Below are 26,845 nucleotides of genomic sequence, written 5' to 3' on the forward strand. Positions count from 1 at the left end.
ATCCACCAGGCTGGGGAAGAACTCATTTTCTGTAAGGAACCAATATACTCACGCTCACCCACGTGTACTATTGATTTACTCTGTTTTTCTGGAAAACTCTGCTAATACAGGAGCCTGGAAAGCAATAAGGCACACATGCGATGTGTTGCATTCTAATGCAGGACGCTGTGTCTGTATTTAAAGAAAAAGGATAACGGCTTCCGGAGATTGGGGATTTTTTTCTGACCGGCAGTATAGATGCTGGTAGGTCACCGAGGCTCCAGCAGATAAGCCTCCAGCCATGTTCATTCCTGCAGCTCTGATTAAACCTAGGAGGTCACAGGAAATAAAATAAATAAATAAAAATAAAAATGAAAGCAGGAGCCCTTAGGAAGAAGGGAGTCTGAGAGTGGGAGGGTAAGAAGAGAGAGGAACGGAAGAGAATGTGTTGAAAATGTATTATATACATGTATAAAGTCACCAAAAATAAGTAAAATATAAAAAGAAAGCGATATACATAGGCAAACTCAAAGATTCAAATGTATGTTTTCTGTCATATATGTAAGTCGGTTTTTTTTTTTTTTTTAAGACACAAAACCAAATGGGGACAATTTGGGGCTAAAGGGGCACAAGTGAAAGGAGACAGGGGACAAGAGAAGGTGATAGGGGTGAATATATGAAAAAGGTGCTATATATACATATATGTGTATATATATATATATATATATATATATATATATATATGTAAAAATATCACAGTAAACTCCATTGTTTTGTGTAGGTAATACATACAATAAAATGTGAGAGAATACTAATAAAAAGTGCCTATTAGAAGGAATAGGCTGTCATGGACATGGAGATCAATGATTTCCAAGGTCTGCAGTGGGTAATCTGGAGGCTAGTGTTCCTGGTAGGTAGTCTGTCCTCCTATCTACAGTCCAGAAAAATGAAGACATGAGAAGACCTTGAAAACGCGATTGTTCCAGACCATAAGTAGAGGCGGGGGGGGGGGGGGGGTCTTGGCCTTTTTTTCTTTTCCCAGACAGGGTTTCTCAGTGTAGCCTTGGCTGTCCTGGAATTCACTTTGTAGACCAGGCTGGCCTCAAATTCACAGAGATCCTACTACCTCTGCCTCTTGATTGCTGGGATTAAAGGCGTGTGTCACCACTCCCCAGTGAGGGGCAGTTCTTAGTATTTTAGGTCTGTTCAGCTCTTCAGGGGCTTGGATGTGGCTCTCTCACAGTAGGGAGGGAATCCATTTTGCTTTGTCAATTAAAGTGAATCTTAATTTCACTCCAAATATTCTCACAGACAAACCCAAAGTTGCACTGGGCCAAATATATGGCCCAAGTTGATACATTAATATTGATAAGAAGACAGGGCATCATATTTGCCCAAGTAGACCTGAAAAATCAGCAACCACAGAAACATGTCTAAGTGACAAATCATGGGCCCAGGCAAGGCATCTCGTATTTTTTTCCAGGACACTTGCCATTGGAGCATGTTTTAGTATAAAATCTAAGTGGAAGATTATAAAATTTTAAGTCAGAACCTTCATCAGATTTGATAGGGGCTGCTTAGAAAAAAAGTAGATGATTTGGGGTTACCTGGATGCAGAGGAAGAAGCCTATGCATTTTAGGGGTATTACTGAAAAAAAATCTCTTTGCTACTATGCTTACATAGTATGCTTACTGCATACTATGCTTACTGCACCCCTGCCCTTAGTGGGAGACAAAATCTTGTGCAGGACTCCATAGCAACTCATATACTCAATGGCTGGATAAAACACCCAGGAGTTAAATTCTCTCTCTCTCTCTCTCTCTCTCTCTCTCTCTCTCTCTCTCTCTCTCTCCTTCTCCCTCCCTCCCTTCCTTCTTTCTTTCCTTCCTTTCTTCTTTCTCTCCTATCTCTGTCTGTTGGTCTGTGTTATATATGGTGTATGTGAGTGCATATTTACATGTATGAACAGTATGCATTGAGGTGCAGTTCCAGGTCAGGTATCTCCTTCAAATGCTTCTCACCTTCTTTGAGACAGGGGTTCTCATTGAACCTGGGACTCACCAATTTGGCAAGATTGGCTGGCCAATGAACTCCAGGATTCTTCCTGTATTATGATCAGTTTCCCTCCAGCCTTGTCCCACAACTGTGTTAGCCCCCAAATAATACACAGAGACACTGTATTAGAAAAAAAGCTGTTGGCCTGTTACTAGCATTTCTTATTGGCTACCTCTGTCTTAACTATTAACCCATTTCTATCAATCTAAGTGTTTACACGTGGTCTTATCTTATCAGAGAGAGGGTCTGGACCTTCTTTAGAGAGAGGGCCCCGACCTTCTTCCCTAAAGTCTCTACATCTTGAATCTCCTTCTACTTCTCCCCAAACCCTCCTTATCTTGCCTATCTTGCCTTCCTATTTGCCAACAGAGCTTTATTCATTAACCACTAAGAGAAACATACTTACAGAATGATAGCTCCTATCACTCCTGTCACAGCATTGAGATTATAGATCTACTGAGTATATGAACCCAGGTCTTCATACTTGCAACACAAGTTCTTTACAAACTGATGTGTCTCCCCAGATCCTGTTTATGTTTCAGAGGAATAAACACATTTTAAAAATACTTCCTATTTGAGATTTTAAACAGAAGAGGCAAGATTTGATACTAAATTCCACTTCAAATAAGATCTGTACACACCAGAATCTTTGATAATGATAAATTCAAATAAGTGCAATTGTGTGTGTGTGTGTGTGTGAATGTAATTGTACTAACTCAAGTTTTTATTCGTTCATATTATATTTATATTTACATAAATTATTTTTCTCCCTTCAAACAAAATTTCCTACCACACAACAGGCAGCCTATAGGAATATAGACCATGTTGATAAATTCTTCCGCTCCTCATTCTGAATGTCTGTATTGGACCAAAGCAAAACATTGCCAGCAGACAGAAAGCAGTGCTAATTTGTGCCATGTCTGCCTTACCTAATTGATACCAAAACCGAAAATGTCTTTAAAAAATTATATTCCTTTATTTTTATTGTTATTACTATTAAATTTAAAAACATGCCAATAAAACAGTAAGCACTCAGAAGTGGATAAATTTAGTAGAATTTCTTTTCCAAAGAGGCACTCAGGACTTTATGTCTTCGCACTATACTATCGAAAGAAAGGAAGAAAAGAAAGAAAGAAAAGCCATGGAGATGACAGAAAATTTACCTGATGCCTACATCCCCTGGAGATAAAGACCCTGAATTATTTTTGAATTATTAGGGACAATTATGAGAAGCCATAAAAAGAAGAAGAAAAAGAAAAACTCAAACCCGTCTGTGATAAAATGGAAAGGACTGCCTCATTAGTCAGAAAAGCTCCAGGTTATGTTACTATGTAACCTTTTGCTCACACACAATTCTGAAATTTGCATAAGTAGTCAGCTGCACATATATCAGGGCTATTGAGATGCTATGACTCACCAATCTATGAAGTCTCATAAACAGTGTTTTTCTCCTTTTCTGGTGCCCTTATTTTGATAGAAACACAGCTGTATGGCACGGGCAGAGAAGTTGGAGGGAGAAGCAGTGGACAGAAACACGTCCACTTCCCCCCAAGAGCCCGTAGATTATTGGTACCCTTCCTGGGGCTGCTGGGAATGAACAGATGCAGGAGCTGCCTTATACCAAGTCTTTCACTTCTCAGACAGGAAGCAAAACTAGTATGGGATGGAGATAGTACATTTGGACTTAGAGGGTCCCTTGGAAACTGTAAGGTTGGTCTTTAATACAGCCTTGTATCAATGAACCTCTCTCTTAAATGGCCAGGGAGAGTAAGTGAGAAGGGGAGGTCCGGAAGCTCGCTCGGGCTTCAATGGGACTTACATCAGTTTCTTATGATTTCAGTATAAATTCACGAGAAACACATGGGATGTATTTTCAGTGTGGAAATAGAGATTCAGTGGGAAAGAGCATTTCTGGAGGGGCAGGGGTGTGGTGTGACAGGAGAAGAACATAATTTATAGAAGCCATTAAACCAATGGGTCCCAGAAAGAATTGTTTGGTTTTGCCACTGGCTCACAAACCTTCTGGGATTTTCATCTCTTCAGAAGTCCCAACTAAATCATTCATCTGTGAGTACTGTGGGTGATCGCCATGTATGTGCACCCTTCAAAGGGGTCATAGCCCCTATGAGGTTTCTGGAAGTTATAGTAGTAGGATCTGAGGGAAGATGGACCTCAGGTGGGCATCACAGAAATACCAGGGACACATTTTGCAATGTGAACTTTGTGCATAGAGATGGAAGTACATGGTGGGTGGCTGCTCATCTAAAGTGTCTGGGGAAAGAGGTCCAAACACAAACACCTTGAGTCTCATTATCCCCTTCAAGGAGCATTTCTGGAAGGGCAGGAGGACATAATTTATAGAAGCCATCAAACCAAAGGATCCCAGAAAAACATATATGGGGGAACCTCATTCTTTAGGTTCTGTTTCTCTAGAGAACCCTGACTAACACACTAAAGAATACAGGGTTTATGTAGAGAAACTGAACTACTGAACATGCTTTCTGGTAGGATGTATGATTTAGGAAAATTCTCCAAACTCTTCCATCAAAAAGGAAAATGGGCAATGAATATATTACCAAGAACAACAAGATTTAGAAGAGTGGTTTGGTTTAGGTCCAGAAGACTGGTCCAATTTGCATTAGGAAGAAAATTATATTTGAAAAGGAAATCTGAATTTGGCTAGAGTTGTAATGGAAAAGAATTCATATCCTCCATACATGTAGGCATTGCTCCAGGTTTGAAGGAGCTATTTTTAAGTGTGGTTTTTGCCATTGTCTGATTATCTGACCTTGAATATGTCACAGAAGCACTGTCTGGCATGAATTAAATTATGATTTAATTAACAGTAATATAATTCTCGTTAGATTGTAATGAAAGATCACATTTATTGAGTACTTTGCATTACTCTACATTTGCTTTACATTCATTTAATCCTCATAAAGATCTCAAAGTGGCCGTGGTGCTCTGCATTCCATAGGCAGGAGGTGGAGGGTTAGCAAATTTAAGAACTTGCCCAAAGTCACATAGATAGAAAGTGGCAGAGAGCTGAAATGCATATCCGCATCTTTTAGACACGGAAACACATGTTCTCCACCATCATGGGGGGTATTGTACTTCCTTCCCCATCATATGACTTATGAAATGAGCACAGTGGTCCCTAAGGCGCCTACATCCCATGTGTGATAATTAGTTTTGTCAATTTGACAAAATCTAAAATCACCTGAAAAGAGAATCTCATTGATGGTGAGCCCTTAGGTGAGTGAGAGATCATGTTGCAAAGGAGGAAGGTAGACACCCGAGGAGCTGTCCTAAGGTTGTCTCTGGCCTCTCCATGCACAAAGATGTATACTTGCCTCATGAGCTTGAGGACCTGAGTTCAAATCACCATCAATGACATAAAATACCAAATGAGGCAGTGTGTTCCTATAATCCTAGCACTGGGGAGGTAAAGACAGGTAGATCCCCAAGGCTCACTCCAGCCACTATAGCAAATTTGGTTTCTTCAAATTCAGTGACAGAGAAATTGAAGATGACAATTGACTTTTGACTTACACACACACACACACACACTCTCTCACACACACACATTTAGAGAGAGAGAGTAACTGGACCTAGCATGAGCTTTTGAACCCTCAGTTTTCCTCCAGTAACACACTTCCACTACAAGCCACATCTACTTTAACAAGGTTCAATACTCCTAATCCTTTTAATCTTTCTCAGATGCTCAGTCACCACTTCCTGGTGACTAAGTATTCAAACATGTTAACCTATGAGGGACCATTCTTATTCAAACTATTGCACTCCCAGGTCCCCAGAGGCTTGTAGCCAAATCATAATGCAAAATGCATGTAAGCCAACTTCAAAAGTTCCTATAGTCTTTCACAGTCTCAACACAGTTAGATGTTCAAAATTCAGTCTCTTCTGAGACTCAAGGCAATTTCTTAACTGTAAGTCCCTGTAAAGTCAAAATCAAAAAAGTAGATCACATACTTCCAACATACATTGGCACAGGACATACATTATTATTTCAAAAGGGATGAAAAGGAGCATAATGAGGAAATACTGGACCAAAGCAAACCAGAGGTCCAGGAGGGAAAATTCCAAACTCTTCATCCCTGTGTCTGATGTCAAAGCATTCATTCATCAGATCTCCATCAACTCTGTTGGGGGATATTCAATTATACTGTGAATGACCAAGTTTGCATTTGCATTAATTAAATACAATTAATTGCATTAATTAGATAAAATTAACCTTGGGTCAGGAGGCTGCTTAGCAACTAGTTGACAGAAAGTAATCATAGAGCTTTGGAGGGCACCTGGGAGAGATAGAGAGACCAGGAAGTAGTAAGGTAGACTTTAGAGTGGTACAGGTTTTCCAGGTTTGAGAAAGCAGGAGCATGGATCTTCTGTGAACTCCCACAAGGACAAGGGGTTAGCAAGTTGCTATTCAGTCTCTCTGAACTCATAGGTTTTCACCCCAGGCTTTGAATCACAAGCCTTTTTTTTAAATTTAAATATATTTTAATATTCTTACATATTAATCCCAGTTCCCTCTTCCTCCCTCCCTTCCATTCCCCTGACCCCCCCTCCCATCCCATTCCCCACCCACTCCATAGGGAGGGTGAGGCCTTCTAGGAGAGATCACCAAAATCTGTCATTTGGAATAGGTTCTAGACCCTCTCTCCTGTCTCTAGGCTAAGGGAGTGTCCAAAGTCCTATCGTGCACCAGGGACACATACTGGTTCCACTGTCAGAGGTCCCAGGCCTTCCAGCGTTCAGGGGATCTGAGTCGGTAAAATGCTGGTTTCCCAGCTACTAGTCTGGGGGCCCATGAGCTCCCCCTTGTTCAGGTCAGCTCTCTTTGTGGATTTCTGTAGCTTGGTCTTGACCTCAGTGTTTAGCTCTGGGTGTTTGCTTCTGTTTCCAACAGCTGCTACATGAAGGTTCTATGAAGGGGAAAGGGACAGGATCTCCTGAGCATATTGGGAGGGGGGCAGTGAGTGGAGAGGGAGTTAGGAAAAAGAGAAGGGAAGGAGAGGAGAACATGTGGGACCAGGAAGATTGAGTCGAGGGATGAATAGACGAGAACAAAAAAAGAGATTCCATAATGGAGGGAGACATTATAGGTTTGAAGAGAAAACTGACTCTAGAGAAATGTCCAGAGACCTACAAGGATGACTCCTGCTGACAATCTGAGCAAAAGTGGAGAGGCTACCTTAAATGTCCTTCCCTGATAATGAGATTGATAACTAACTTATATGCCATCTTAGAACCTTTATAAGAATCACAAGTCTTACTCACAATTAGAATGATATTCAGTTAAAGACACCTTTAGTGAAAGCGACAGGGCTGATGCCTTCAGGAGCAGAATTCTTGCCAGGCTGCAGTCTGCAGACTGGTAACTGTGAAGTTGCAAATGTTGGCTAAGATAGCAGTGGATAGCCACTGTTCAGAAGTCAAACAACACAACTCCTTTCAGTTTTATTGACTACAGCACACTTTTCTCTCTTGGACTGGTTCCTACCCCATTAGCAGATAGATACTTCATGACTGCGACCTCTCCAATATCTTAGAGTCTCCCTTGCAAAACAAGCTTCACCTTCACAGCTTCCTGCAATGGCTTCTCTGGGCCTCCATGCAGGGACTGTCCTGTCACATGCTTGATCCTTGCGGCTTTCCTTAACCATGGAGAAAGATTCCATAACCCCTTCCCTTCTTGAATTCAAAGCCAGAACCATTTGGCCAAAGCTATGAAGTTGCTGCCTGCTTGGGCTGAAAACAGTGCCCCTCTTTGAATTGCATTTCATAAGCTTTCAGTCATTGCAGGCTTCCTTTGCTGCTTCAGCTTTCCTTTAGTTCCTCTTCACAAGTCGAAGCTCTGCTAGGTAGGTTCTTGCCCTGAGCACAACACTCCTTTATTCCATTTTGAATCAGTCCACTCATTAATTTATTGTTTTAGTCACAGTTCTGTTGCTGTGAAGAGACACCATGAGCATGGCGACTCATAAAAGAAAGCATGTAATTGGGTTTCAGAGGGTTAGTCTATTATCTTCACGGCAGGGCATGGAGGGAGGATGCAGGCATTTTTAGCACTGTGCCTTAGCTAAGAGCTACATACTGATCACCAGGCAGAGAGGGAGAGGGAGGGATGAAAGGAGGGAAGGGAGAAGGAGAGGGAGGGATGAAGGGAGGGAAGGGAGAGGGAGAGAGACAGAGGGAGAAGGAGGGAGGGAGGGAGAGAGAGGTTGGACTTGACATGGGCTTTTGAAACCTCGTCTATCTCCAATGACATACTTCCCCCAAGAAAGCCATAACTCCAATCCTTCTAATCCTTTTCAAACAGTTCTACTCCGTGGTGACTATGCAATCAAACATACGGGCCTGCAAGGGTCATTCTTATTTAAACCAACACACTCTCTACATTACAGAATTGCAGATTTTATCAGGGAATTATTTGGAGATGTTATCTTGTCAAATTACTTTCAGGAATATCAGCCTTCATGAGAGAGTGTTTACTCTTCTGGTTGGCTAGCCCCACTTTTTGCCAAATCATCAAAGTGACACCTTTACCAGTTGTGTGCATGCGTACGTGTTCATGTATATGTATATACAAAGAGGTCAAATGGAAATTTGGGATGTTGCTCCTTAGGTGCTGTTCACCTTGCTTTTGGAGACAAGGCTTTTACTGGCATAGAGACTGACTCAATTTGTCCAGACTTGATGGCCAGTGAATCCTAGGAATCCTCCTGTCTCTGCCTCCCCATCTCTTGAACTATAAATGTGAACCACCATGCTTGACTTTCTACATGGGCTCTGAGATTTGAACAAGATCCTTGTGTTTTAATGGTAAACACTTTTCCAACTGAGCTGTCTTCCATAGCTCTTCACCAGTTTTCATTGGCTAAAAACCAGCAGAAATCTTGGAACCCAATTCTTTAAACGCATACCCTGGACTTGGATGTAAGCTCCTGAGCCTCCATGATGCTCAGAGAATTGTGAATTTGCCTGTGTGGATTTGCCTAGAGACACTTTGTGGACAAAATCCAGCCTCAGCCATTCCAGTGGCCCTAAGGGATTCTCTCCAGCCTCGGGCATTACAGAGCAGTGTTCTCAGATAGACTTCATATTTATCTTCTCATTGTGTCTTCCACTTAAGGTAAGACATGGTAATAAAGAGTGCCAAGTCCAGGGGAAAGGCACTTGGGTAGGAGCATGTTCCAGAGAATGCTGTCACTGCAGCAGTGTAGGGAGAACCTTTGTGAGCACGTGTCTTGCTCATGCGTCTTCGAAATCTCAGAATTGTTGGTGCCTTTCAGCCTTGGAAGTTCACTTCTAGGTACACATTGGGATTGAAATGTAAAACAAGCTTGTTTCAAATTTAGATAAAAAATACTATCATTAAAAAAAATAATCAGAGCTTATGCTTTCTTTCTCAGTATGGACCAAAGGGGTCTAGTTGGATTTAACTAATTTAACCATAACTTGGTTGAACTGGTTTTGGTAGCTTGCTATGTAAACACAAAGAGGAAAAGGTGGGTCATATGATGGTGTAATGCCAGGACTGTGCTGAGAAATAATAGACACATACTTAAAGCAAAGCACTGATGGTTTTCTCTGAGTGGAGGAGCTAACTAAGCCTTCTCGTTTCTTCTCTGCATTATTTTGTATTTCTTAAGTATTTTAAACTACAAATGGATGGTTATTTTTAAATCCAAAACAGATGTTATCATAAGGAAGATGAATGTTTGTTAGACTCAAAGGTTTCTGCCCTAAGCATCAGCTCCAGGTATGTGATATTGAGTGGGAGGACCAGATGTCTCTCTCCTTCTAAGTTGCCACACATGTAAAATAGGAACAGGGTATGGGCTGCCAATATAATGCTATTGTTACCCTTTAAGGAGAAAGTAGAGGTAAAACATATATAAATTTCGGAATACATAAAACATATCATATACACTATATATATGTATACTTAAAATTATACTTCTATTATGAGATGCAAAGTCACTTAAATAGCACTTAATGAACCAAAAATATTCTGCTAACCATACATTATATAGTGAGGATTCCTGTAGAGGTTTGTGTTTTTTTGTTTTGTTTTTAATTGCTAGACAAAAACAATGTCCTCATTCCTCTGAGTGAGGTGAGCGTGTCCCTTCCAACATAAGCAGTCTCCCTCCAGCAAGTAGCTGTAGTCTCAAAGAGAACTGAGCCCAGAGAAAGCCTGCCATTTCTCTTTCTCTTCAGTGGAATATCCAGCCAATAGAATAAAGGGACTCATCTGAAATGCAAGTTCCCTTTCTGGACTTGCTCCTGTTCCATGGCTAATTTGGATCTGGTCTTGGAGCAGAAGGAAGTATAAATTATAGCTAAATGGGACCATGGGAAACAATGGAAGAAGCTGCTGTCGGGAGGGGGGCGGAGGTGGAGCCTGAGCAGGAGAACATTTGGGGGATGGAAATGAGACAGGTTCTGAAACATTTTCAAACCCTTTCACTGCCATCTGTTCGAAGTCTACGTTGCTAGGGATTTATCATTTCCCATCAATGAATCCTCTGGCTATGGAAAACATTTGGTAAAAGATGATTAGGCTTCCTTCACGGTAAAGAAGGAAAGCAGGGGCATGGGGCTGGGGTGGAGCCAGAATCCCGGGCAAGCGCTTCCCAGGAGCTACTGGCTGCATGTTAAAAAGTCTGAGCAGGATTTTCTTTTTTCTGGTCTAAAACCTGTTCTGCTACCATGCAGCACACCTATGGTCAGCACTGCCGTAGATGACCCAGCTGTTTAGAAGATCAGACTATGAAACAGATCTACTATGAAGCCGTTCACAAGGCCATTTGTAAGGTCTGTCATTTCTTGAAATAACCATAAGATTTCTGTTTGTGGGGCCAGTATAGCACTTGGATCAGTTTCTCAGATTGCTGAGTTAAAAAAAAATACCTAGGGGCTAGTTGGCTCAGTGGGTAGAAACACTTGCTGTGCCAGCATGAGGACCTGAGGTTAGATCTCAGTGCCCACTTAAAAAGCCAAGTGCGGCCAGGTAAGCAGGCTACTCATAACCTCAGTAGATGGAGACAGGACGATCACTTAGCATTCTGAGTGCCAGTATAGCTTCAGACTAGGTGAGAGACCCTTTCTCAAAAGTATAGGTCAGAGAGTAGGAGGAGTTACGATGTGTGAATATGATCAAAACACACTGTATAACACGATTAAAGAATTAAACTAAAAGGCAGAGTAATTGAGCAGGAGATGATTTCTCCCACTGGCCTCTACACATATGTAGACACAAGCACATGTACTCACCTACATATGGGCTCATAAACCACACACACACAGACACATACACGGGGAGAGAGAGAGAGAGAGAGAGAGAGAGAGAGAGAGAGAGAGAGAGAGAGAGAGAGACCTATAAACAGAACAAATCCAACTGTTTTGTAAAATGGAAATCAAGCAGAAAATGAGGACAGTTTTTCAGTTAAATGATTTTAGTTTTAGTCCTAAAGATTAATGAGCTAATCTATAAAACAAACAACTCCAACTATAAAAGTGCTTTATCATCCCTTTGTTAGCTATTTTTTTTCTTTGCTATGACAAAATACCCTACAAAAGCAACTTAACTAAGGTCAGGATTGCTTCGGAGCAGTTTGAATGCACAGTTATCTTGGTGGTGGGTGGCTTGGTAGCAAGGCCATGAGAAGGCTGCTTGTAGGATATTTGTACACTGTATGAAAGTGTATTGTTGCGATTGGTGTAATAAAGCTGACAAGCAATAGCTAGAAAGAGGTTAGGTGGGGTTTCCAGGGACAGAGGACTGGGGAAGAAGAAGGGCAGAGTCACTAGGCAGGAGAGGAAACAGGAAGTATGAATGAAAGAGAGCTAACCCCAAGTAACAGAATGTAGATTAATATACATGGGTTACTTTAAGTTATAAGAGCTAGTAGAGACAAGCTTTCATAATTAATAAAAACTCTCCATGCCATTATTTTGGAGCAAAGGGAAGAATTGTCATGCTCAGATTACATTGTCCTTTTTATTCAGCCAGGACTAAGGAAAAGTGACACCCACGTTTAGAGTGAGTCTTCCTACCTCCACTGATGCTATCTAGAAAAGCCCCTACAGACATGCTCATAGGCTTCTGTTGGTGATTCAAGATTACATCAAGTTGAAAAATCAATAGTAATCATCACATTCTCTAAAGACAGGTGCCTGGAAAAGGGAATGTTCACATCTATCGTGCTCTGCATCCATTGTTCTCCACAATCCATAGCTGCTTCATCCCATCCAGATTAGGCTGAGAAGTGTCTCCAAGTCTACTCTTTTAAGACACAGGAGCACAATCTGTTTTAGCATTCCTGCCTGATTTGCTTGATTGCCTTTCCTTCCTTCCTCCCTCCCTTCATCCCTCCCTCCCTGTCTCCTTCCCTTCCTCCCTCCCTTTATCCCTCCTTCCCTCCTTTCTTCTCTCTTTCTTTCAGAAGATTGTTTATTTACATATTTTATGTATATTGGTGTTTCATCTGCATGTATGCCTGCATATAAGAGAAGGTCATCAGATCTCATGGGACTACAGTTACATCCCTTTATAAGCTGCCATGGGGATGCTGAGAAACAAACCCAGGACCTCTGGAAGAGCAGTCAGGGCTTATAAACACTAAGTTGTCTTTCTAGCTCCACAAGCTGTTTCTTAAAGAGACCAACCCATTGTTCTTAACTTGGCTGTTTTCCTGCCTATTGCTTGAGGGCACTTCATTACCCCCCTTTCCTAAAACTGGCAACTGTATGTAATAATAAAGAAGGCTATAGAAAACATTGGCAAATGGGTTGGAAGCAAAGCAGAAATCCACAAGTTGAAAAACTACTTTGTGTGTGTGTGTGTATGTGTGTTAATACACGTTAACACATATGTGTGCTGGTGCACATGTGTGAGCATGAGTGTGAATATGTATGCATGTGTGAGTATATGTGGAGACTAGAGATCAGCCTCATATGTAGTTCCTTAAGATGCCTTCCATGTTGGTTTTTGAGCTAAAGTTTCTTTCTGCCCTGAAACTCACCAACTAAGCTGGCTGGTCAATAACACCAAGGTTCAGCCTGTCTCTGTCTTCTCAGAGCTGGCATTACAAGGTGGTGTCACCACACCTGGCTTTTTAGCATGGACTCTGGGGCTCAAATCCATTTCTCCATGCTTGTATGGCAGGTACTTCACCAGCTGAGTTCTCTTCCAGCTTGTTACAGGCCTAAATCAGCTTACTTTACAATTAATCTTGTGTTCGGTATTGGCAGAGATACGTACACTTATGCATTTTAACTATATTGAATACTTTATTTAGAAATTCACTTTTCTCTTAAGAAGATGCAGTCATAGCACAGTTTCAAAGCATTGCCACAGTGAATATCAACTTCTAATCAGCTGTGTTTTCTTCATTTAAAGAGAACATCATTCTTGCATTTTGTGGGCTTTCCCTACCCCTGTGAATTTAAAAAAGAAAATGAGAAGACAGAAACAAGGAAGCATGATATACTTTAAAAAGTTTGTGTTCAAAATTGTTCTGTTTTCCCAAGTGTTTATAGTTTTACTGACAATCACACTCAGTGTAAGGGTGGGAGGGTGGGGGTGGACCTCAGTGTGTTAGTAAAGTTCAAGTTTTCAGGTTTTCAAGTTAATGACAGTTGAGAAACCTTTATATGTTTCAGGGTTTTAACAACTGTGAAATACAGCCAACCATAAGATGAAACCACTATTGTATCAAGAGAAACAGGAAATAGATATGATCCAGAGTATGATGGTCTGCAGGTGCTGGTGTCTGAAGCCTGAGAACCTCAGAGCATCTCTAGAATATATTCGGTTTCTGGTGGAATAATACAATTAATGTGCATTTGCCATTTCTGCTTTTTGCTTCCTCAAACATTCTTCATTAGAAAGATACCATCAACAGAAGAAAAAGAAACCGAATTCATTTGACTGTATCCATGAATGTTTCTGCAAACGGAACATAATTTTGTGATTATGTTAATCAGATAAATGTGTTTTGTTTGCTTCAGAAAGATTGAAGAATTTTTGACCCAATTATGAAATTTACATTTAAAATATGAAACATATGGGTGTATACTCACAGATTACATAACATCCGCAAGTGTGTAAAAAGGAACAGTTTGACAGATGTTCACAGAGGACTGGACCTAGAAGACATATCAGGTGTGAATTAATGATGGCAGCAGCTAGAATTTGATTTTTTTGCCAAAGAAGGCAGACGGGAACTCAGCTTCTGCATAGCCTCCCGAGATCACTGTATCCCCAGTTGTAGCTTTTTCCAAAGATGTATTCTTCCTGCCAAGCCTGGCCATATGAGTCTTTGGAATAGATTGGTTTCAGTGCTCAATGTGTTTTTCAGGGATGATGGTGTAGCCTTCATGGCAGTAAAACAAACAAACACTCCACTTCAATCCTCAGAGCCTTTCATAGTGTCTTCAGTTCTTGTCATATAGAAACATCCCTCAAACTGTGGTTCTTCAACATCTGCTCTGACTTTTTAAACTTAGAATAACTGAACAAGCACAGTGATCAAACCATTACTGTATGAAAGAATATGGCTTTGGGAATATTTATTACATTTGTAGGTCACAGAAAACAACAAAGATGACTAAGGCTTATCTAAATATTTGGAAAGGGGACATCAGTTAAATAAATCAGACTACTTCAATACAAGGACATGATGAACAACCATTGGAAAATGAGGAAGAACTTTTTTTTTTTTTTTACAAGAAAATACAAGTTATGAAACAATGTAAAATAGGATGCTATTCCAATTACCATTGCCAAAACAAGCCAAATGGGACACATACCAATAGGCAGATAGGAGTCACCCAGCTAGATGATGGATATGCAAACTATTTTAATAACAGTCTTTTTGTTCTCACATTTATGTATGTATATACATTCAATCAATTTATTACTGAAATCATGTTTTCTTAGGCGTATACAAGAGAGAAGTGGTCTAAATGCAATGAAAGCATGTGCTCTTAAGTAGGGAGAGGGTGAAGCAAAGATGGGGAGGTGATATTGGGTACTGCAAATACTGGAACAAGTTTCTCTTACTCTTTGGGCCACCTTGTCTTGGCACTTAGGAGCTGTGGGAAAATATTGTACTTGCTAAGAGGAGCACTGACCATCTGTGGATATTTCCCCATGGCATAGAACATTTTTCAGAGTTAAGTTTACGAAGATATTTAGAGCCGTTGAAAATGTATAAATAATAACAAGTCTCCTTGCTGCAGGAAAATATATTCCCCTATAATATGTATATATTTCTATCTCTCTGCATCTCTGTCATGTTATTACTTCCATCATTCAAATACAGTAAAAACTCATTTTAAATGAAATAAAAAATGGAAAACAATTACATATATGTTGGCTTTAATACAGCCTTCAAGCTTTAAATAATTTTAAGATGAAGGCTATCTAATTTACAAGTCAAAAGAAGTTTCATCATTTTTGATATTTCCTCCAAATCTCTCTCTCTTCCTTATAAAATGTTAATTTAATTCAACTGACAGTAATGAGAATTGCAATTGAACAGATAACATATATACAGCTTCTCTACTTCAAACTATGACACCATCTTGGAAAATGTACCCTTTATTTTAAAATGAATTCAAACATTCTTGACCAAAGTCAATGTTTTTATTCTGAAAGTGAATTCTAGAAAAAGCTACTCCCTGTAAGGGAGTTTTAAAGGACTGTTTCAAAGGGTCATTTATTATGGTTCATAACTTAACTTTGCTTTCTCTCTCAGCCTGGAATGATTGGGGCTTGGTGTGTGGTAAAATGTGTTTTGTGTCTTATTTTGCTTTGTTACCAAATTCTTACTGAAATTGATCATAGAAAGCTGAATAGTTATTTTCTATAATACAGGAGGAAAATAATGTCTACTACCTAAAGGGAAAAAAATGGAAGTTGTAAAATAGGACTAGGGAGAGAAACCCAAAATATCAGGAAGTTTTGGGACATTCAGAAGATCTTGGAGAAGCTCTTGAGAGGAGAGTTCATTTGGCTTTTGCTGAAGCACACACTTGTACAGAATAAAACTTGTCCGTTTGGTATGTACTTTGAGAATGCAATGAGACTTTCTAGAAAATACTTTCTTTTTTTTTTTTTTTTTTTTTTATGCATATAGAGTATTTTTTATTTAATTTTATATAACAAAGTCCAATTAAATGAAAACAAACATTTATACACAATATTTGGGAATTTGGGCGTCGTTCTTTCCAAACTACTTCCTGCTGGTAAGGGGCGCTGTCTTGGGGGATTTGAAGAAGATTCAGATATCCTAGCTGTAGTCTGTAGGGCTGTTTTGTCCAGTTGTTTGGAATGTAGGATCAGCTTGTACTCTGTTTCAGGCGGTCTGGTGTGATCAAACCACATTAGTCTGGAAGGAATCCACATCTTTTCATTTTCTGTGGAAACAAAAATAGAAATACTTTTCCCCAGTAACTTGTTCTTCAACTTAAATTTTGGAGTCAAAGCGTTTTTTTTTTTTTTTTTTTTTTTATTATTTTACATGTCGATCCCAGTTCCCTCTCCCTCCCTCCCTCCCACCCCCAAGCCCCTCCCTCCCTCCTTCCCTCCCTTTTGCCCTCTCTACCCTCTCCCATGCACTCTAAACACCCTCCCTTCCCAACCCCCCCACCACAATACAATATGTAGGGGAATGCCATCCAGTTGGGGTCATGTAGATCTGACAGGTCCTGTGAAGTAGGGACTAGGGCTTCTCTCCTATCTCTAGAATAAGGCAGTTATCCCTCCATGGGGGATATGTTTGCAAAGTCCTTTTGTGCACCAGGGATACATCCTGGCTCCACTGTCTGAGGTCTCTTAGGCTGCTCAGACCTTCTGGCTGAGACCCATATTCAGGGGGGTCCGAGTCAGACCCCTGTTGGCCTCCCAGCTATCAGTCTAGTGGCCCTTAGCTCCTCCTTGTTCAGGTAAGCTGTCTCTATGTACTTCTACCGCATGGTCTTGTCCTCTCCATCTGCTTCTGGGTTCTAGTTTGACTCAGTGTTTATGTATGGGTGTTTGCTCCTGTTTTCAACAGGCATTAGTTGAGGACTCCATGGAGAAGTTAGTTGTTGATCTCACTCTCCGGGAAGGGCATTTATGATAGCCTTTCCACGGAAGCTGAGATTGTTAGTTGGGAGCAGTCTTGTAGTTCCCTCGACCTTTCTTTGTGTTCAACTTTATCTTCAAACCAATATTGGCTCCCTCTTTTATGTTCTCTCTCTCTGTCTCTGTCTCTCTCTCTCTTTCCTATTTTCCATTGCTAACCAGGCTCAATCCTCCTGGTCGCACATGCCTTCCTCTCCTCCCTCTCATTTTCTCCTACTTCTCTCTCCATTAGCTGTCCTCCCCCACTATACCTGAGGTCTGGGGGACTTGTCCCTTCCCAGTTCTGTGAGGGACTTTATATGAATCTCTTAGAATACAACTTGTATCCTAATTCCTCTGGTGATGTGAATTATAGGCTGGTGATCATTTGATCTAGGTCTAAAATCCATATATGAGTGAGTACATACTGTGTTCCTCTTTTTGTGACTGGGTTACCTCATTCAGGATGGTTTCTTCAAGTGCCATCCACTTGCCTGTGAATTTCAAGATACCATTATTTTTTTCTGCAGAGTAGTATTCCATTGTGTAGATGTGCCACATCTTCATTAACCATTCTTCAATTGAGGGGCATCTAGGTTGCTTCCAGGTTCTTGCTATTACAAATAGTGCTGCTATGAACATAGTTGAACAGATGTCTTTGTTGCATTGATATGAATCCTTTGGGTATATGCCTAAGAGGGGGATTGCCGGGTCCTGTGGTAAACTAATTCCCATTTTCCTGAGGAACCGCCATACTGATTTCCAAAGTGGCTGTATGAGTTTGCACTCCCACCAGCAGTGGAGGAGTGTTCCACTTTCTCCACATCCTCTCCAACATAAGTCATCACTGGTGTTTCTAATTTTAGCCATTCTGGCAGGGGTAAGATGGTATCTCAAAGTTGTTTTGATTTGCATTTCCCTGATAGCTAAGGATGTGGAGCATTTTCTTAAGTGTCTTTCAGCCTTTTTGATTTCCTCCATTGAGAATTCTTTCTTAAGTTCTGTACCCCATTTTTTAATAGGGTTATTTGGTGTTTTGTTGACTAGTTTCTTGAGTTCTTTGTATATTTTGGAGATCAGCCCTTTGTCGGATATAGGATTAGTGAAAATCTTTTCCCAGTCAGTGGGCTGCCGTTTGGTCTTGTCAACTGTGTCCTTTGCCTTACAGAAGCTTCTAAGTTTGAAGAGGTCCCATTTATTAATTGTTTCTTTCAGTGTCTGTGCCCCTGGAGTTATGTTCAAGAAGCGGTCTCCTATACCAATTTGTTCAAGGGAACCTCCTACTTTCTCTTCTAAGAGGTTCAATGTGGCTGGATTGATGTTAAGGTCTTTGATCCATTTGGACTTGAGTTTTGTGCATGGCGACAGACATGGGTCTATCTGCAGTCTTCTACACACCCTCATCCAATTGTGCCAGCACCATTTGTTGAAGATGCTGTCTTTGCCCCATTGTATAATTTTAGCTGTTTTGTCGAAAATCAGGTGTTCATAGGTGCGTGGATTAATATCAGGATTTTCAATTCGATTCCATTGGTCTACCTGTCTATTTTTATGCCAATACCAGGCTGTTTTCAGAACTATAGCTCTGAAGTAGAGCTTAAAGTCAGGAATGGTGATGCCTCCTGATGTTCTTTTATTGTATAGGGTTGTTTTGACTATCCTGGGTCTTTTTGTTTTTCCATATAAAGTTGATTATTATCCTTTCAAGGTCGGTGAAGAATTGTGGTGGGATTTTAATGGGGATTGCATTGAATCTGTAGATTGCTTTTGGTAAGATTGCCATTTTTACTATGTTTATCCTACCTATCCAAGAGCATGGGAGGTCTTTCCATTTTCTGGTATCTTCTTTAATTTCTTTCTTTAGAGTCACAAAGTTCTTATTATATAGATCTTTTACTTGTTTGGTAAGCGTTACACCAAGATACTTTATGTTGCTTGTGGCTATTGTAAAGGGTGATGTTTCTCTGATTTCTTTCTCTGCCTCTTTGTCGTCTGAAAAAAATAGGGCTACTGATTTTTTTGAGTTTATCTTGTATCCTGCTAGTTTGCTGAAGGTGTTTATCAGCTGTAGGAGTTCCCTGGTAGAGTTTATTGGGTCGCTTATGTAAACTATCATATCATCTGCAAATAGAGACAGTTTGACTTCTTCCTTTCCAATTTGGATGCCCTTGATCTCCTTTTGTTGTCTTATAGCATTAGCTAGAACTTCTAGTACGATATTGAAGAGATATGGAGAGGGCAGCCTTGTCTTGTTCTTGATTTTAGAGGAATTGGCTTAAGTTTCTCTCCATTCAGTTTGATGTTGGCAGTTGGTTTGCTGTATATTGCTCTTATTATGTTTAGGTATGTTCCTGTTATCCCTGACCTCTCTAATACCTTTATCATGAAAGGGTGTTGAATTTTATCGAAGGCTTTTTTTGCATCTAGGGAGATAATCATATGGTTTTTCTTTTTCCGTTTGTTTATATGGTGGATCACGTTGATAGATTTTCGTATGTTAAACCATCCCTGCAATCCAGGTATGAAGCCTACTTGATCATGGTGGATGATTTCTCTGATGTATTTTTGAATTCGGTTTGCCATTATTTTATTGAGTATTTTTGCATCGATGTTCATCAGGGATATTGGTCTGTAGTTTTCTTTCTTAGTTGTGTCTTTGTGAGGTTTGGGTACCAAAGTTATTGTGGCCTCATAAAAAGAGATTGGCAATAAACCTTCTGTTTCTATCTTGTGGAACAGTTTGAGGAGTAGTGGTATTAGTTCTTCCTTGAATGTCTGGTAGAATTCTGCACTGAATCCATCTGGCCCTGGACTTTTTTTCGTTGGAAGGCTTTCGATGACTGCTTCTATTTCATTTCGGGTTATAGGTCTATTTAAGTTGTTTGTCTGTTCTTGATTTAATTTTGGTAAGTGATAGTTATCCAGAAACTTGTCCATTTCCTTTGAATTTTCAATTTTTGTGGAATACAGATTTTCGAAGTATGACCTGAAAATTGTCTGGATTTCCTCTGTGTCTGTTGTTATGTTCCCCATTTCGTTTCTGATTTTGTCAATTTGCATGTTCTGTCTCTGCTTTTTCGTTAATTTGGATAAAGGTTTATCAATCTTGTTGATTTTCTCAAAAAACCAACTCTTTGTTGCATTGATTTTTTGTATTGTTTTCCTGGTTTCTATTTTGTTGATTTCAGCCCTCAAGTTGATTATTTCCTGGCGTCTGCTCCTGCGGGGTGAATTTGCTTCTCTCTGTTCTAAGGTTTTCAGTTGCGCTGTTAATTCATTTATGTGACTATCCTCTTTTTTCTTCATATGGGCACTTAGTGCAATGAACTTCCCTCGTAGCACTGCTTTCAAGGTGTCCCATAAGTTCGGGTATGTTGTATCCTCATTCTCGTTGAATATTAGAAAGTCTTTAATTTCTTTCTTTATTTCTTCTTTGACCCAGGAGTGGTGCAATTGCACATTGTTAAGTTTCCATGAGTTTGCAGGTTTTCTGCTATTTGTATTGTTGTTGAATTCCAATTTTAAAGCATGGTGGTCCGATAAGATACAGGGGACTATGTCTATTCTCTTGTATCTGTTGAGGTTTGTTATGTCTCCTAGTATGTGGTCGATTTTAGAGAAGGTTCCATGTGGAGCAGAGAAGAAGGTATATTCTTTTGTCTTTGGATGGAATGTTCTATAGATGTCTGTTAGCCCCAGTTGAGACATAACTTCTGTTAATTCTTTTGTTTCTTTGTTGAGTTTCTGATTTGTGGTCCTGTCTAGTGTTGAGAGTGGTGTATTGAAGTCTCCCACTATAAGTGTGTGAGGTTTTATATGAGCTTTGAGTTTTAGTAGTGTTTCTTTTACGAATGTGGGTGGCTTTGTATTAGGGGTATAGATGTTCAGAATTGAGACTTTGTGTTGATGGATTTCTCCTGAGATGAATATGAAATGACCGTCTTCATCTCTTTTGACTAGTTTTGGTTTGAAGTCTAGCTTGTTAGATATTAGGATAGCTACGCCTGCTTGCTTCTTATTTCCATTTGATTGGAAAATCTTTTCCCAACCCTTTACCCTGAGGTAATGTCTATCTTTGGAGCTAAGATGTGTTTCTTGTATGCAGCAGAAGGATGGATTCTGTCTTCGTATCCATTCTGTTAATCTGTGTCTTTTTATAGGTGAGTTAAGACCATTAATGTTGAGGGTGAGTAAGGACCATTGATTGTTGATGGTTGTTTGATTTAGGTTTGTTGTTGGCAGTGGTATTGTGAATATATTTGTTCTGCTTCACCCTAGGTTTCTGGTGTAGTTGGATTATCTGTTGCCTGCATTTTTGTGGGCGTAGTTACCTTCCTTGGGTTGGAATTTTCCTTCCAATACTTTCTGTAGGGCTGGATTTGTAGATACATATTAGGAAAATCTGGTTTTGTCATTGAATATCTTGTTCTCTCCATCTATATTGACTGAGAGTTTTGCTGGATATAGTAGCCTAGGCTGGCATCCGTGTTCTCTTAATACTTTTAGAACATCTATCCAGGACCTTCTGGCCTTGAGGGTTTCCATGGAGAAGTCAGGTGTAATTTTGATAGGTCTGCCTTTATATGTTACCTGTCCTTTTTCCTTCGCTGCTCTTAATATTCTTTCTTTATTCTGTATGCTAGGTGTTTTGATTATTATATGTCGAGGGGTCTTTTTTCTTTGGTCCAGCCTATTTGGGGTTCGGTATGCTTCTTGTACTTTCATGGGCATGTCCTTCTTCAGATTTGGAAAGTTTTCCTCGATGATTTTGTTGAATATGTTTTCATCACCTTTGAGCTGGGCTTCCTCACCTTCCTCTATGCCTATTATTCTTAGGTTTGGCCTTTTCATGGTGTCCCACATTTCCTGGATATTGTGTGTTAAGGATTTGTTGGATTTATGGTTTTCTTTGGTCGATGAATCTATTTCTTCTAGTTTATCTTCTGCGCCTGAGATTCTCTCTTCCATCTCTTGAATTCTATTGGTTATGCTTGTGTCTGTGGTTTCCGATTTTTTGCCCAGCTTTTCAATTTCCAGCTTTCCTTCCATTTGTGTTGCCTTTATTTCCTCAATTTCGGTTTTCAAATCTTGAACCGTTTCCTTCACCTGGTTAATTGTTTTTTCTTGGCTTTCTGTACTTTCCTTAAGGAATTTGTTCATTTCTTCCACTTTTTTGTTTGTTTTTTCCTCTATTTCTTTAAGGGATTTTCTCATATCTTCTTTGAGGGCCTCTATCATTTTTATGATGGTGATTTTTAAGTCGTACCCTTCTGCTTCCTCTGCTTTGTTGTTGTGTCCCATTCTAGTTGGTGTAGATTCCCTAGATTCTGGTGGTGTCATGTTTGTCTTTCTGTTGTTAGGTGTTCTCTTGTATTGCCTTCTTCCCATAGTTTCTTCCTGTAGGTGTTGGTGGTGTCTCTTCCCTCTCTCTATGGTCCTTCCCAGATGGGCTTATGTGGATCAAAGATTCAATGTCTGTATCTCTGTGTGGTCCAAGCTCTCTAGGAGGCTTCTCTCTGGCCAATAGCCGGCAGAAGAGGACGAGGGCTGGACTGGAACTTGAGAAGGTTTTGCAGGGTAGTGGGATCTCACTGGAAACTGGCGCTCTCCAGCTGAGACCTCGTTCTTTGGCAGGGGCCCGGATTTGTGGGTCAAGGATCTTGCCTGCAGGAACTCCAAGTGGACCCGCAGAGATAGTCGGATCTCTGGGAGGGGCCTGGGACTCCAGCAGAGGACTGGAGGCGGGGTCAGGGACCAAGCCGGTGGAAATTACAGGTGGTCCCACGTGGATAGTCAGGTCTCCTTTGTTTGGAGTTGCTCCGAGAGGTCTCCGAAGTAGGGTGGACTGTTGGCTCCACCCTCTGTCCCAGTGCTCAACCAGAGCGGCAGGACCGTAGGTGGGGTAGGGCACAGGGTAGGGGGGGTAGGCTGGAGGTTGGGATGGGTGGGGGTGTATCAGAGCTCCAAGGGTGCTCTCAAAGGGGACCGGAGACAGGAGCAGCAGGATCAGGGGCCAATCCAGGGAGTTCAGGCGGGGGACTAGAAAATACTTTCTTATTAATTTGAAGAGGCGAATATGATTTTACTATTTGATTCTTCTACCAACTCCTGATTCTGCTTACTGGCTCAGATACTATATTTGAAAAAAAAAAAAAAAAACCCTATTCAAGTGCTGTGGGAACATTAATTCAGAATGAAGAATAACTGATTGACATCATCCTAGACAAGTGAAACAATCTTAATATTCTCCTCTGTCATCCACTGAGGCCAAAATGAGTGAGAAAAGGTTATCATTTAGATAAACAAATCGGGTTTTTGATGCTGTTGCTACTCATCCCTTTGAGGACAGAGTCCAGTCTCAGCCTCAATGATACATTTGTAACCTACACATGTTGTAGAAGTGACTTTGTCTGGTATCCAAGATGGATTATGGGGAATTGTGTAGCTTTTAGAACATTTACTCTCCAAGCTGTTAGCCATGATTTTCTTCCCTATTACAAATACACAAGAAAAACACTTTAAAGTAGAGAAGACTTATCTGGGCTCATGGTTTCTGAGGCCTAAATCTGTGTTCACAAGCTCCATTGTGAATTCTATATAGCAAAGCAGAAACATCGCGGAAGAAGGGCATGAAAGATTTCATGGCAGCCACAAGGCAAAGAGGAATAATGGGATGGGGCAAGGGCCAGATGGACCCCCACAGGCCCATCCTAGAAGCCCAATCAATGTTTTCATAAAACTTTCAATCCATCAATGGATGGAGTCTTGGTTAAGGCAGGGTCCTCATCGTTTAGTCATCTTAGAAAATAAATGTCCTCATAGAAATATCCAGAAGTACTATTTTCAAATCTCTTAGACATTTCTAAACACAATCAAGCAAAAGGAAAAAAAGAGAATAAAAATGAATGACAAAGGGCTATGGGACAACATGCAAGAAATTCACCTGTCCATAGTCTAAGGCCACTATGTCATGAGGAAGTCCAAGTTACATACAAAAACCATAGTTAAGTGGTCTCATCCATTGACCCAGCTCACACCAGCCTGGAGCCTCCCCAGATAAGGGGACAGACACGACAGTGAAGAAATCTTTGCCTCCCAATGGTACTGGTGCCAGATGACTAATTCCAACATTTGCATTGTCCTAGTTGAACCCTGCCTGTCCTTCAAGATTCTACCACTTTCTTGTAGTGAGTGTTGCCTGGCTGTGAGTCTACACTGTACAGCCACAATGAATCCAAGTTCAAAATATGCTAATTTTGAGACATTTCCAGGAGACCGTGGCCAACCAAAACCACCTGGAAATTGCCAAGTCTAGAAGATAGTGACAGCTGTAAAGTATGCCCAGTCTGAGTGGGAACAAGCTTCTTGACTTTATGTAAGAAGGTTGATGTGAAGGAACCTGAGGACAAGAAGAAACATACCTTTATTGGTGTGTCCTCAGATGGTGGGCTTTGTGATACTATTCATTCCTCGGTAGATAAACAGATGAAAAATGAAGTGGAAACCCTTACAGCATATGGAAAAGAAGTTAAACTAGTTGGAATTGGTGAAAAAATAGGTCCATATTTTGTAGGACTCACTATGCCAAGTTTTTGGTGTCATTCGAAGACATGGGAAGAAAGCCCCCCCCCCCACTTTTTGAGATGTGACAGTTATTGCTCTTAAATTGTTAAATTCTGGATATGAGTTTGGTGAAGGCGCTACCATTTTTAATCACTTTAAGTCCATTATCTCCTGTAAGACAGAAGAGAAGCCCATCTTCTCTCTCAGTACCATTGCAACTGCTAAGAGCATGAATATTTATGATGACATTGATGCTGATGTGCTGCAGAATTACCAGGAGTACAGTCTGGCCAATAACATCTACTACTCCCTGAAGGAGTCCACCACCAGTGAGCAGAGCCAGGATGATGACTTCTGATATGACTGACAAATTGATTCTGATGTTCGAGTGTACCCATCAGGCGATCACCATGAAGCAGGTGACTGAAGTAGTCTCTGCGGACAGGGCTCTAGACTAATGAAAATCAAGTTGCAGCCTCAGACAAGAGGTAAAGAAGGAAAACAACAAGCTGATTTCAAATGACTGCTATCCTTGGTGGGAGACATTTGGTCCAATGAGTTACAAAGACAGCAAGATGTTTGTAAATTATCTTACGATAAACAACTTACAATGAAAAACATTAGCAGAAAAACCCATCCCTTCTGTGCCATTTAAAAACATCCTTATCCAGTAATACAATCCTATTTTTATAAGCTTGTTTTCTTGTTGTTGTTGTTGTTTATTTGTTAATTTTTATGTATGATATATTGTGTGACATAGGCTTAAGAAAAAATATAAATAAATAGTTGAGATTAATAGTCAATAGACTACTTTGAAAACTTCACTTCTGAGATAAAGGAAACTGGGTTACATTTTCTTTGTAGTTCTGATGAAGTAGAAAGTTATTAGGTGTTTTTAGCTTTCAGTATAACAGAATCATGTGGTGTTTCCATATCAGGTCTTTAAATACTTGTAGCTGAACAGACAAATTGCTTTTGCATTCTCCTAAGGAAGATTAGATACTGCTTTCCACTGTACTCTAGTTTCAGTCTCCAGGCTTTCCATTTTGAGTCATTAATAAATGCCATCTCATGTTCTGGCTCTAATGCAATGACATATGTTAATTCCAATGCAGACCACTCACACAGTCTTACTAGTTTCAGTTTTGCCAGGGTCTCTTTGAGGCTGTAGAGAGGCCTCAGTCATTCAAAGTTTTATGGGTTACATTTCCTGCAAAGGTTGAATTCCAACTTTGGATGAAATGGGCATAGTTTTTTAACACTGGAAAAATTAGAAAATTAATGTGATAAATAAGTTTAGGTTTAAGGAGCTTCTACTTAGATGATTCTTTGTATTGCAATAACAATTAAAAGAAATTATGTATATATATACATATATATTATATATATATAATATATATGTATATATATATAATTTTTTTTACTTAGTTATGTTTGGGAGGGGAATGCCAATGCCATTCTATTCATAAGAACACTTGAGTGCATTGTTTGGCTCTTTTATTCTTTTCTTATTCAGAAATTATAAGATGTTTCTCTTCCCTTTATAAATATAGAATCATAGGTGTCATATGGGAACCCAAAACAATTAGGCTATAGGTGTTAGTATTCAGTCATCTGTACTGGCCTGTCCTTGGGGTTCTGACAGGATACACCCTCAGCTGTACCCACTAAGAGAACCACCTGTGCATAATCACTATGTTCCCTTTTAAAAAGGCCCTGCTCAGCTTCCATCTTCCTCTCTTTCTTTCTCTCCCTCTCTCTGTCTGTTCCTCCTTCTCTTCTCTCTTCCCTCCCATTTCCATGTTTTAATGATCCCTCTTCCTAATAAAATTCCCTCTGCTTGAACACTGCCTCATGACTTCTTTCACTCTGTTTTTCTTAAATTATAACAATAGTTTGCACTCACAAACAGATAGTAAAACCCTATTGCTAACATTACCCATACAACTTTGCGAACATAGGGAAATTGAGCTGATGTCTACATAGAACCTTCATACCTGTGTTCTAATGTCTTTGGTACAAGAAGGTACTCTGCACACAATGGAAGAAGAAATATAAACACTAACCCAGTCACAATCTTTTTGATCTACAATGCTGTCCTGTCT

General features: G+C 40.2%; 1 pseudogene; it reads left to right on the forward strand.

Annotated features, from left to right (window-relative positions):
• Positions 1 to 25,198, forward strand: part of LOC127229738 (ATP synthase subunit gamma, mitochondrial-like) — a 40,469-nt pseudogene extending 15,271 nt beyond the window's left edge.
• The last annotated feature ends 1,647 nt before the right edge of the window (positions 25,199 to 26,845 follow it).

The sequence above is a fragment of the Phodopus roborovskii genome, unplaced genomic scaffold, assembly GCF_943737965.1.
Source record: "Phodopus roborovskii unplaced genomic scaffold, PHOROB, whole genome shotgun sequence".
Taxonomy (NCBI): Eukaryota; Metazoa; Chordata; class Mammalia; order Rodentia; family Cricetidae; genus Phodopus; species Phodopus roborovskii.